Here is a 13,182-nt window from a genome sequence, read left to right as displayed (position 1 = left end):
TGTTTATTTTCATGCGATAGTTCTTGCGTAGGACTTCATCTATGCCGTTCATTTTTTCTTCTAAATCCTTTTTACTCTCGGCTAGAATTACTATATCATCAGCAAATCGTAGCATCTTTATCTTTTCACCCTGTACTGTTACTCCGAATCTAAATTGTTCTTTAACATCATTAACTGCTAGTTCCATGTAAAGATTAAAAAGTAACGGAGATAGGGAACATCCTTGTCGGACTCCCTTTCTTATTAGGGCTTCTTTCTTATGTTCTTCAATTGTTATTGTTGCTGTTTGGTTCCTGTACATGTTAGCAATTGTTCTTCTATCTCTGTATTTGAACTCTAATTTTTTTAAAATGCTGAACATTTTATTCCAGTCTACGTTATCGAAAGCCTTTTCTAGGTCTATAAACGCCAAGTATGTTGGTTTGTTTTTCTTTAATCTTCCTTCTACTATTAATCTGAGGCCTAAAATTGCTTCCCTTGTCCCTATACTTTTCCTGAAACCAAATTGGTCTTCTCCTAACACTTCTTCCACTCTCCTCTCAATTCTTCTGTATAGAATTCTAGTTAAGATTTTTGATGCATGACTAGTTAAACTAATTGTTCTGTATTCTTCACATTTATCTGCCCCTGCTTTCTTTGGTATCATAACTATAACACTTTTTTTGAAGTCTGATGGAAATTCCCCATTTTCATAAATATTACACACCAGTTTGTATAATCTATCAATCGCTTCCTCACCTGCACTGCGCAGTAATTCTACAGGTATTCCGTCTATTCCAGGAGCCTTTCTGCCATTTAAATCTTTTAATGCTCTCCTAAATTCAGATCTCAGTATTGTTTCTCCCATTTCATCCTCCTCAACTTCCTCTTCTTCCCCTATAACACCATTTTCTAATTCATTTCCTCCGTATAACTCTTCAATATATTCCACCCATCTATCGACTTTACCTTTCGTATTATATATTGGTGTACCATCTTTGTTTAACACATTATTAGATTTTAATTTATGTACCCCAAAATTTTCCTTAACTTTCCTGTATGCTCCGTCTATTTTACCAATGTTCATTTCTCTTTCCACTTCTGAACACTTTTCTTTAATCCACTCTTCTTTCACCAGTTTGCACTTCCTGTTTATAGCATTTCTTAATTTCCGATAGTTCCTTTTACTTTCTTCATCACTAGCATTCTTATATTTTCTACGTTCATCCATCAGCTGCAATATATCGTCTGAAACCCAAGGTTTTCTACCGGTTCTCTTTATTCCGCCTAAGTATGCTTCTGCTGATTTAAGAATTTCCTTTTTAACATTCTCCCATTCTTCTTCTACATTTTCTACCTTATCTTTTTTACTCAGACCTCTTGCGATGTCCTCCTCAAAAATCTTCTTTACCTCCTCTTCCTCAAGCTTCTCTAAATTCCATCGATTCATCTGACACCTTTTCTTCAGGTTTTTAAACCCCAATCTACATTTCATTATCACCAAATTATGGTCGCTATCAATGTCTGCTCCAGGGTAAGTTTTGCAGTCAACGAGTTGATTTCTAAATCTTTGCTTAACCATGATATAATCTATCTGATACCTTCCAGTATCGCCTGGCTTTTTCCAAGTGTATATTCTTCTATTATGATTTTTAAATTGGGTGTTGGCAATTACTAAATTATACTTCGTGCAAAATTCTATAAGTCGGTCCCCTCTTTCATTCCTTTTGCCTAGCCCGTATTCACCCACTATATTTCCTTCCTTGCCTTTTCCAATGCTTGCATTCCAATCTCCAACTATTATTAAATTTTCATCTCCTTTTACGTGTTTAATTGCTTCATCAATCTCTTCGTATACACACTACCTCATCATCATCATGGGCGCTTGTAGGCATATAGACGTTAACAATCGTTGTCGGTTTAGGTTTTGATTTTATCCTTATTACAATGATTCTATCGCTATGCGTTTTGAAATACTCCACTCTCCTCCCTATCTTCTTGTTCATCACGAAACCTACTCCTGCCTGCCCATTATTTGACGCTGAGTTAATTACTCTAAAATCACCTGACCAAAAGTCGCCTTCCTCTTCCCACCGAACCTCACTAATTCCTACTATATCCACATTTGTCCTACCCATTTCCCTTTTTAAATTTTCTAGCCTACCAACCTTTTTCAAGCTTCTAACATTCCACGCTCCGACTCGTAGAATGTTATTTTTTAATTTTCTGGTGACCCCTTCCTTAGTAGTCCCCACCCGGAGATCGGAACGGGGGACTATTTTACCTCCGGAATATTTTACCAAGGAAGGCGCCTCCATTATTGCTATGTGAAAATGCAGAGAGCCACATTTTCTTGGAAAAAAAGCAGCTGTAGTTTTCCATTGCTTTCAGCTGCGCAGTACTCAGAGGACTGAGTGATGTTGATACGGCCGTTTAAGTCGTCCTGACTCACGCCCCTAACAACTACTGAAAGAGCTGCTGCCCTCTTTCAGGAATCATTCCTTAGTCTGGCTCTCAAACAGATACCTCTCCGATATGGTTGCACCTTCGGTCCAGCTACTCTGTATCCCTGAGCACTCAAGCCCCCTCACCAACGGCAAGGTCTCATGATTCATAGAGGAGAGCATTACTTATGTTCATGATATTTCACTTTGAACTAGGTAAGTTGATGATATTTTTGTGGTCTAAAGACCATTATATAAAATGAACATTTAATAATTTTGAACAAGTTAAATTCTTACCATAATGAATTGAAATTTACTTTTGAAATTGATAAAAATAAGAGAATAAATCACGTAGATGACTGTATCAAAATAGATAATAGGAATAAAAATAATCAATTCATAACTTCAGTACATAGGAAACTCACAACCAACAAAACCACCGGTACTTACGTATTAACGCCACCGCAGCTACAGCTTTATTTAAAAACAAAGTAGTCAATCGGATTTCGGTGGAAAATGGGCCGACATAAAGTTTAACATAAATTAATAAATATTTATTTTATAAATAAAATATAACCAAACTTAACCTAATTAACACCGTAATTTTTTGAGTATTTATTTAATACATTCAGTAATTACAATTATTTATTATTTAAATAATCAAATTGCAATAATTACTGAATTTATTAAATAAATACTCAAAAAATTACGGTGTTAATTAGTCAAGGTTAGCGAGCGTAGTTAAGTTTGGTTATTATAAAATAAATAACCATTTATATTCTGTTTTGAATCTGTTTCGGCCAATTTTCCACCGAAATCTGATTGACTACTTTGTTTTTAAATAAAGCTGTAGCTGTGGTGGCGTTAATACATAAGTACCAAACCACCAAACATAAATATTCAAATCATCTGTGGTCACACAAAATTAATACTTATACGAACATCAATTAAACAATCAATTACACAAAGTATAATGGATATAATAAATAAAATAAATAAATAGGTATTATAAAACAAATTACCAAATATAATGGTTATAATGAATGTTTAGTACATAATATATACAAAAAACAAATGTCAAAAATTAACTATTATACATATTTAATACCGATAAATAACACACAGAAAATGACAATGTATATTTAAAATATATATAGGGAGTCCGACAAATTTTCTATATAGGTAAATTTCTGTTCTTTCTTCTGTGCATCTTTGCATGTATTTTTGCTTGATCAAGAATATTAACAAATGATGTTTTTTTTATATTAGGTTGATATTGTGTTTTATTGTTACGATTTCGTTGTTTTTAAAAATATCTAGACAATGAAATATTTTTAAATAAAGAAGAAAGGTGATAGGCCAAAAATGATGAACATTACAAGTGAGAGTGTTGATATTGCAAGTGAATGTGGGGATATAAATCTTGAATCCAGTTTAGATAATTCTTGTTCATCTTCCAAATTCAGTGGATCTAAAATCAAACTATCACCCCATTTTTCAGTTTACAGAGAAGACAAAAAAGAAAATTAACAACTAAAAGAAGGTAATACTATTTTAGATATAAAATGCAAATAAGCCAATCATAAGACCGTTGTCTTATGAACATCTTAGTGACTGCATGGGAAAACGCAAAACCCTAACTAGTGTTTAAATTCTGTTGTGTGGTGGAAGGTGCCAGAATCAATATTTGTTGGACGAAACACAGTATAATTAGGTGTTGACTTTCACTGATGTAAACGCGGGAATGGTGAAGGTCTGTTTTCCCCACAATATATTTATTTTATGTTATATATTAGTAATTAAGGTACTTGTGTTGTAACGGCGCCACTATGGTTGAACCTAACCTATAATGATTCCACCATCGTTGTACGTTATTTATGTGCTTATTACTATAATACACAATTTATGTGTACTTCAGTAAAGTACAGAGATAATATGTTTTTTGGCACATTTTCGCCCCTTCGGAAGAATACCCATTTTCTGCAAAAATCTAACGGCTTCCTCTTCACAACGCGGGAGGGGTATTCCAAATTAATTCAACAAATTTTAGTGCATCAGTATCTTTGATTTTGATGATATTTGGTGTTTGATAACTACCCACCTAGCAGTGGCAAAGAATATTTTTTAATATTTAAAAAAAAATTTCTTAATGGGCTATTTTCTAACTTGCAACCGGTAAAAACACCTATTTTGTCTTTCCATAAGCTGTAGCATTCTTATTTTACATCTTACAGAGGTCAAAAAGGGCTTTTTGGAAAGAGTAAATATGGAACTTCATCTTGGTTAGCCCAAAATTAATTTTGTTACGTAACTAAATCTTGTAATGTTTACTGAAGTTATGTTTACGAATTGTTGCTTTTTCAAATTTTGAGCCCAGAATAAATAATGATGGGCATAGGGAAATAGGACTGTTTTTTATCATTTAACTCTTTGGTACTAGTAGTAGATAAAAAAAATGGACTGCTACCTTTATTAAAAAAAAGTGGCCGCCAAATTGTAAGATTTATAAAATGTCTCATTTTTGGTGCTCAAAAACCACATGTGGGATAGGTGGCAAAAATTGAAATGTTTACTTACAGTAGGTACTTTTTATGTACTTTACAACTAAACCATTAGAATGAATAAATTGATAATTAATTGTCAATTACAGAATGATAAATAATAATTACAAAATGATAAACATCTCAAATACACTAACTAGTTCAATTCACTTTTACATGATTTTACTCCTGCTAATGGAAGTTATGAATAAATCTTGTACTTTTTGATAACAAACTTAACTAACATAACTTAGTGCTCCTGCCATTTTTTTTTTTATTGATTAGAACTGATGAAGTCTTCATTCATGTTTGGTGATATGTGTCCTCTTCCAGTAAGTCAATAGAAAAAGCTCTGAAGGTGTGAGAATCTTTAAAATATTTTACAGTTGAACCCATGTTTGATTATCCCTCAATGATTTCTTTATTGAAGTATCAGGTTTCTGAGGATGGAGAAAGTATATTTGATATTGCTCTTCATTTTCATGTATTTCGACTTGAATGACTTCACCTAACCACCACTTGCCATCTTATACACAGCGACATAATTTTTACATTTTGGCTTTGGTAAACCTATAAAGCAATCAGAAACACTATGTCCTTGTGTACTGATACTAATGTAAATGTTTCTGATTCAGAGGCTGCCCGGACTTTCAGAATACATTTCTGACTTGTTGGAACATAACTGTGATAGGCTCTTGTTTCTGGGACTGTTGTGATAACCTGATAACGAGAACTGAGGTATTCTTCAGTCTCTGATACATCTTTATTAGAGCAGAAAATAAATTTACATTTTTAATATTATCTTTGCAATAATTGTACATTTCAGAAGGTGTAACAATTTGATTGTTGACAGTCTTTTGAAGGCGTGCTTTAGTCAGTCCTTTTTACAGTTCCTCCAATACCATCACATGATCCTTTTCCATGGTATGAGTCAAAAAATGTCATCCAGCTGTGATATCAAAATCCTATCAATTGTAGCACAAATTTATTAAATTTTTTTGTTTTTATACTAGGTTGAGGAGCCATCAGAAAAAAAATTGTTTAACTTGTGGTAACAGTGTTTTACTTTATTTATATCTTGCTTTTGGAAGCAGAAGATCAATGTAGTATTGCGCTTCTAGTACTTGCTAATCACACAGTAGCTTTGGCTTTGTAATAGTATGTGTGTTTTTATTTGAAAATTTCCGACTATACTTGCATCGATTGCATTTTGTGATGAAGAATATTGAATGTCATGCAGAATATTTAAGGTTATTATTCCCAAGCCTGTTCGGTCAGTCGCCCAAATGTTATGTTGAATACCATGTCCAGTCAGTACCAAATGATTTTTAACCTTGTGTTAGTATTGGTTCCAGTCATGAGGGGATTATAAATTTGAATGACATACTGCATAAAATTTTTTGTGAGTAGTGAATTTGATTACCAACACTTAAAAAGGCTTCTTCAGAATTTTAGAAACTATTCTTTGGGTTGAATGAAGTATTTTGAGTGGCATTATTGTTTGAAAACTGGCAGGTTATCAGTTAAAGACAGTGATCACCCAGGGTAGCAAACTACCAGTAAAATAGTGGAAAATATGGACAAGATTTTGGAACTCATCTATGAATACCTATTAATTTTGTAATCTGGTTTGGGGTTTACCAGAAAAGATTTTAACCATAGACTTGAGCATCAATCATTCACATGACTGTGAAGTTAATCCCTCAGTATCTGAGGGATTAACTTCACAGTCACCACCCAAAAGTAGCAATGCGTTGCTGTGCCTATTTATGAAAAAAATTGCCTGTTTATTTAGTATCATTTGCCCTTTAGACAATTTTTTTTTTTCCATTTTTAGGAAGTATTTATGAATTAGTCTTTGAGTTATTTTCTGAAACTGGGTATGTTAGTCAAACTAAAGTTAAAAATGTTACTAAAACCTAAATTAGATTATAAATCATTTAAAATAAAATATTGTAATTAGAACTTAGCAGTTTTGTATATTTAGTTACTTCATTTTAGTGTTACTGGTTATTTGGTGCTCTGAGTTACCAGTTAAATTAAGTGTTCATGAATACATAGGTTTATAAATGCCCGGTTTATGAACTGAGCATATATAACTTTGTCAGATTTTAAACAACATATGAAGTATTATTTGATTTTAAAGCATTTCCAAGCTATTGCACCTGGAGTATACCTGAAAATATTTGTATAGTGTGGCAATATTTGAATTTGATTGTTCACACAAACTCTTGTTTGTTTTTCATCCGCTTAGAATCGTAGCATTTGTTGACCAACGTATTTTTAGAAGAAACCTGTAAGACGAACATCTCAAAGGTTTCAAGCTTTTTAATAGATGCCTCATTGAGTGTCCAAGATTCTACCCGATACAAGAGAACAGAGAACATATAACATCTGAGCATTCTTGTACGCAAGCCTATGAAAGGTCTGGTGACGCAAGCACGTTCTTAAGTCAGAAGAAGGCTGATTTAGTCCTTCACAAGTCTGCACACTTAATTTCAAGCTTGTGATCCCACCTTCATCAATACTACTCCTAAAATACACATTTTTCATCCTTTATATTAATACGATCAACCCAAGTACAGAATTAATAAAATAAAAAAATAGGATAACACACCTACCTTATTCCATAATCCAAGCAAGAGCACTTTCACGAGTACCTTGCATCATCAGTTGCTGTATAATTGTTCAAATCTTTCGTTGCAAATTGCACATTAAAATTAAAAGTGAGATTTAAAATTGTTCCCTAAGATCCTTTTCCAATTAAATCAAAACAGAAATAAAACTAAAATTTTTTTTATATTCAAAATTTTAAATCGTATATACAAAATATGAAATCATTAATAAAAAATCAAATTAAAAGTAAAAATTAATAACAAAAATAAAATAAAATAAATAGAAATCCATGTAGACTAGTTAGCCAAAGTTATATAACTGTACACAGCTGAAATATTATGAATTAACCAATATCTATAGAAGTGCTGGTATCTACAACAGCTTTTCTATGATGTATGTATATCCGACATTGAATGTGTATTATTAATGATGATCAGAAATGTTAGAGAAACCCAATTTTCTACTTTTATAATATCTAAAGTGTTCATCAAATCTAGTTTTAAAGGATCTAGTGTTTACCTATATAAATATGGTCATAATCATTGCATTTTATTTTATAAATACCACACAAATTATGTAAATCATATGAAGCAATATGTGTATTATTTTTTAGATGTTTTATTAAATGGTTATTTGTCTGGTATGCAGGTTTAACCAGATTTTTATCGTAAACCCTTGTTATGTTTTCAACAATATTATCAGTTTTTTTTTTGTCTTCAGTCATTTGACTGGTTTGATGCAGCTCTCCAAGATTCCCTTTCTAGTGCTAGTCGTTTCATTTCAGTATACCCTCTCCTTCGTACATCCCTAACAATTTGTATTACATATTCCAAACGTGGCCTGCCTACACAATTTTTTCCTTCTACCTGTCCTTCCAATATTAAAGCGACTATTCCAGCATGCCTTTGTATGTGGCCTATTAAGTCTTTCTCTTCTTTTAACTATATTTTTCCAAATGCTTCTTTCTTCATCTATTTGCCGCAACACCTCTTCATTTGTCACTTTACCCACCCGTCTAATTTTTAACATTCTCCTATAGCACCACATTTCAAAAGCTTCTAATCTTTTCTTCTCAGATACTCCGATCGTCCAAGTTTCACTTCCATATAAAGCGACGCTCCAAACATATACTTTCAAAAATCTTTTCCTGACATTTAAATTAATTTTTGATGTTAACAAATTATATTTCTTACTAAAGGCTCGTTTAGCTTGTGCTATTCGGCATTTTATATCGCGCCTGCTTCGTCCATCTTTAGTAATTCTACTTCCCAAATAACAAAATTCTTCTACCTCCGTAATCTTTTCTCCTCCTATTTTCACATTCAGTGGTCCATCTTTGTTATTTCTACTACATTTCATTACTTCTGTTTTGTTCTTGTTTATTTTCATGCGATAGTTCTTGCGTAGGACTTCATCTATGCCGTTCATTGTTTCTTCTAAATCCTTTTTACTCTCTGCTAGAATTACTATATCGTCAGCAAATCGTAGCATCTTTATCTTTTCACCTTGTACTGTTACTCCGAATCTAAATTGTTCTTTAACATCATTAACTGCTAGTTCCATGTAAAGATTAAAAAGTAACGGAGATAGGGAACATCCTTGTCGGACTCCCTATCAGACATAAATACTATTTATGTTTCCCTATCAGAAATACTTTTTTTCAAAAATAAGTGTAACAATACCTTTTTACCATACAAAGTAAATTTAAAGAAAAAAATTGAAGCAAAATAATTTAACAATTTAAATAATAAATTAAACAAAATTTTTATTTTTTTTTCTAATTTAACAATTTTTGCATTTTCACCTATAATAATACCACATCCTAATTTTAAGTATGAACATCATTTAATCTACACTATTCAGGAACATATGAACAACTTTCATTTGATAATTTAAAAGAAAGTTTTTTTAAATTCATTTTATTTACTCAAATGTGGAAATAAATTTAAAAAAAACCTGTGTAATATAAAAATTGTAAATTAATTTTAAGCCACTCATTTCTGAATTTATCACCAAAGACTTGTGTTATAAACAAAACTTGTTTTGTAACGATACAAAAAAATTATTCTGCATCATAACATTTTACTACTGACAAAGCGTTTACTAAATACTTAACATTGCAATGGCAAATTGGGTCTGAAATTAACTCTGCTGAATTACTGATAGCTGTTCATTACAAAATTATTTTGTTCATACTTTTCAAAGTTATTCTGTGATAATAAATACAGTACATGTACAAGGCGCACGGACACACATATGCTAGAAATAAAACCAGTCCTTAGTAATTACTACAAATTATTTATATCATGTAAATTACCATCAAAAACGATATATTTAGGTAGTTACAGGAAATAAAATATGTAATAAACAGAGGATGTACTGAACATATCTTTATTAAGTTGCTAAAATATAGATTTCAGTTACAAAATCTACTTTTAGGATAAGTAAATGCTAAAAAGCAGGCTAAAATATAAAAGGCTGTTACTAAAGCTGTAATCATGAAAAATCGTGGTACATATATGATTAAAGGTAGAATAAATTCTGACAGGATTTGAAATCAGACAATGGCCCAGTTTAATTTGGTGTTCTATTAGTGACTATCTTGAGATCTGCACAAAGAGAAACTGTATAAATGTGACTGGCATACTTATTTATGTATGGTAGAATTTCACAAACAAAAAAAAAGAAGCAGAATGGAATATCAGTGTAAAGGTCAACATTTAATTTAGTAATTGGAAGATTGCTGGTTCAGTTGACCACCATCAGTTATTGTTTAACACAAACCATTTTTTATCTCAGCTCTATTTAAATTTGCATATAAAATGTATACAGCACATAAAAAACTTGATTGCAGTATAATACACTACATATGTATAATTTGCAAGTTCTATGGGATACTGTGAATTGATACCAGTAAACAGGTTAATTACAGTATAACAAAAATAACATTAATTTATTCAAACAGTAATTAAACAAATTGTAAATAAATGTAAAACTTACGGAACTTCGGAGTTAGTTGTAAGCTACAGGAACAAATTATCAGCAGATTTCTTCTGCCTTCCAGTAGTAATACTGATTATTATTGGCATTACAACACCAGTAGCATACTAATACAATATTAGTATTACAATACTAATAGGCATTACTATTGGAAGGCAGAAATCTATGAACTGTGTTTAAAAAAATCTGATTTCGTTAGTTGAAAATATGCCTTTCTCTTGAAGACTAGCAAATCAGCACTAACTTTAGTTCAGCAGGTAAACATTTTGATTGTGGTAGAGGAGAAAATAAGTTTGAATTAACTAAACTGAGTAATATGTAGATTACACTAATTATACTATCTATATTTCATACTGTACGATTTTGTTCATTCACCAGCGAAGCAAATTTTTTAAGTTTTGACCAAAAAAGACAATATTCATTCACATTTGCAGATAAAAGTGTAACGATAAACCAACAATTTTTTGAAAATGTTGTCTATTTTAGATTTAGATCATTCATACAGAGTGATCAAAAAATGAAAAATTTAAATAGATATAAAAATATTTATTTCCAATAAAAAAAAATCAATGTCCTTCAAAGTCTGATGACAGGGAAAAATAATATATTTAACCATTTTGAGCTATTTAGCAAATTTTGGGGATATACACAGGCTCATCTCTCTTTGGTAGCACTTTTAAAAGCTTTCTTTTTTCTACATCTTATCCTTGCTGTCTATGTAAAAAGGACCCCAATATAAAAAGTCAGTCAGTGAATCATTAATCTTTAAAACAGGATAATTTTAAATATATTATAAACAAATCTGGCCATGAGATCAAGCAGTTCACAAGATAAATGTATTCTGTTAACTGGAATGAGTCATTTCACAACAGATGTGTTTTTAATAAACAAAAAAAATCACAATATCAGTTCAGCATTTTTTCTGTTACTTTACAAAAGTAAGTTGTAAGTCTGTAGACTATGATTGTTGTAACTGAATCCTGTTTTCAATAAAATATTTTGTTTGTTTAGAAAAAAAACAGCGTGATATAACAATCATTTTTTATTCTATCAGTAAAAAACAGCCACCAGGTCCAGGCCTAATAATACAAGATGATTACTATGATGAACAGTAATGAATTTTGTAGCATGTGAAAACTGTCATGCATGATCCAAGACTTGTGTCTGGAAACTCCAGACAAAAGGCAGACACTACCACTATGCCACAGAAATTCATGGCAGTTAAGATGATAAATTTAAAAAAAAGATAATACTGATTGTAGATTAGTGAAAAAGTGGCACACAGTTTATCAGAAAAGGTACACACTTAAAGATAAAAGAAGTGTTAAGAAGTATTATAGAAAAGATGAGAAAGGCAGAACTGGCTGATGGGAGATGTGACACAGGCTTAATGAATGTAAAGATGGAAGGAAAATCTTGGTTAAATATTTAAGAAAATGTTAATATCTGGAAAACCATGAAAGATATAACTTGCCAAAGAAAATAATAAACCTTGCTAGAGATGTACAGAATGTAAGACATTCATCCTGGGTGAATGTAAAGTTATTCACCCAGGAAAGCGCACTAAGGTTTAGAGTAAATAAAGGTGTCAAATTGCACCAAGTACTTTCATTTTAAATATTTTTGATGGTAATTGATGAATTGCTGAGATAGGCGACTGAAGATAAAAACAATGGTGGGATTCATTCAAGAAAATTTAGGATCTCGACTTTGCTCATTAGATATGTACAAAACCACCTCATAATTTTGTTAATATGACACAGACAAAATAAATCAGTTTAGAAAAGGATTCCAGCTAGTACAGCCACTATATCATTAATTGAAGATAAATCTAAATCTTTGTGTATAAATTCTACACCAGGAAATTCTGTCATAGTTACCTGATTGAAAACAATGTGTCCCAATAAATTAGTACTCTACTGTTTTTATTAACTGCAAACACTTGTCATCTCGTTATCAAGAATTCAAGTTATTTAATGTTCGTGAATGTTGTAGACATTTTTGAATTGAATGACTACGTTATGCTTTGAGATTATGCAGATTGTATATTTAATTGGTGCATTAAAGGTGATTGATCTAGATATGAATAAGGGAAAATGTAATAATTACATTTTTCATTTTTATGCTCCAGGGGGAGAGAGAATGGGAAGAAGTAATCCCATGCATCAGGAGCATCCTCCTGAAGACCAAGGAAGAGAATGGGATGTAACCTAGGAGCCGGGTATACCCAATGTCCCTTGGTTTGACGATAGGATCTGTGTTAATTTTTAGGATATCGTTGTTTCTATCTTTGTTGTATGCTAAGTATATCTGAATCAGTTATACTTGATGGTCATCATGTTTCACCTGAATTATGTAAATGTAAATGTCTTTCTGTTTTTGCTGCTCGCACGGGTAACACATGTTACCCATGGCCTATACCATGAAGTTATTGCACAGCGAGAGAGTGCATCAACACTTGGTGCTTCAGAAGAACTTCGAACCTAATGTTATTACACTGTGCTTAGATACCTGGGTCCCTCCAGGGCATAAGGGCAACCAGTCTTAGGGAGTTGCTTGTTAGTTTGTTTCTCTGTTTCTTTCTTTTTTTGCTTTGTCATCGT

At 31.8% G+C, this 13,182-nt stretch overlaps 1 long non-coding RNA gene across 8 annotated transcripts in view; it reads right to left on the bottom strand.

Moving 5' to 3' along the window:
* LOC142332115 (uncharacterized) overlaps positions 1 to 13,182 on the bottom strand; it is a 54,699-nt gene that overhangs the window by 34,250 nt on the left and 7,267 nt on the right. Inside the window, exon 1 of one of the 8 annotated variants that reach the window (XR_012758162.1) lies at positions 2,874 to 2,987. The exons of the other annotated variants lie outside the window; for them this stretch is intronic. This is a non-coding gene — a long non-coding RNA (uncharacterized LOC142332115). Of the gene's footprint in view, positions 1 to 2,873; positions 2,988 to 13,182 lie in introns of those variants that run through there. 8 annotated transcript variants of the gene reach the window in all.

The sequence above is a fragment of the Lycorma delicatula genome, chromosome 11, assembly GCF_047948215.1.
Source record: "Lycorma delicatula isolate Av1 chromosome 11, ASM4794821v1, whole genome shotgun sequence".
In the NCBI taxonomy this organism is placed as follows: domain Eukaryota; kingdom Metazoa; phylum Arthropoda; class Insecta; order Hemiptera; family Fulgoridae; genus Lycorma; species Lycorma delicatula.
This window is presented reverse-complemented; position numbering and strand designations above follow the sequence as displayed.